Source organism: Nicotiana attenuata, unplaced genomic scaffold (assembly GCF_001879085.1).
Source record: "Nicotiana attenuata strain UT unplaced genomic scaffold, NIATTr2, whole genome shotgun sequence".
Taxonomy (NCBI): Eukaryota; Viridiplantae; Streptophyta; class Magnoliopsida; order Solanales; family Solanaceae; genus Nicotiana; species Nicotiana attenuata.
This window is the reverse complement of record NW_017675098.1, coordinates 61,341-62,484: the sequence shown is the minus strand read 5'-3', so window position 1 is coordinate 62,484 and position 1,144 is coordinate 61,341.

Genomic DNA, 1,144 nt, shown 5'->3' with positions numbered 1-1,144 from the left:
GGGAGAGAAGTTCCCTTTGGCTTCATCTTGATGCGGAGAACTTTTCAGTACCAACTGTCCTGGTGCGAATTGCCTTGGTTTGACCCTTTGTTGAAAGCTCTGGACATTCGATTCTGATAAATCTGTCCGTGACATACTGCGTTCATTCTTTTTCCGTCTATAAGAGCCAGTTGCTCATAGCGGCTCATTATCTATTCTGCATCGCTGAGTTGATTAATCCCTTGCCGGGATGGTTTGAGTATATTGATTATCTCCCTTGCCGGGATGTGAAAGTATTGTTGTTGCTCCCTTGCCGGGATTAGTTGTTAATTGTGTAATTCCCTTGCCGGGACATTTCTTATTAATTGTTTATCCCCTCGCCTCGTTTGGTTGTGAGTACTGTTGGGTGAGGAAGAGTGATAATGCACAAAGGGTCATTCCGTGCCATATTTTGATTATACTTGCACGAAGGGTCATTCCGTGCCATATTTTGATTATTTATGCACGAAGGAACATTTCGTGCTCTGATTTGATTATAATTGCACGAAGGATCATTCCGTGCCATGATATGAGAGTTATGTGAGGGAAAGCACGAAGGGTGATGCCGTACACTTTATTTGATTGCTTTTGGGTAGAATGAGAGAAAGCACGAAGGTTGATGCCGTGCAACTATTGATTATTTTTCTGCTCTCATCAATTATTGTTATTGCCCTGTTTCTTACTTAAATTGTTGATTTTATATCCGGACTGTACTCCCCCATAGTATGCTCCCCTCCCTCTTAATTGTTTAACTTCTGTATTCTTTCCTTGTATTGCATATATATACATTGAACTGCACAGGTTGATTTGGTAGTCCTGTCTAGCCTCGTCACTACTTCGCCGGGGTTAGGCCAGGCACTTACCAGCACATGGGGTCGGTTGTGCTGATGCTACACTTCTGTGCTCTTTTGCATAGATCACGGTACCGGAGCAGCTTTTGGACCACAGCAGTAGGATATTGATCGGGAGCTGACTTCAGTCCAGGGACTTACGAGGTAGCCTAGCTGGCGTTCGCAGGCCGGAGTCCCTTTCTATGTTTTCAGTTTGTTTTCATTGTACCGAGACAGACACTTATGTAATTCTAATCAGACTTGTTTGTAGCACTCTTTAGTCGTTCGTGAGATAG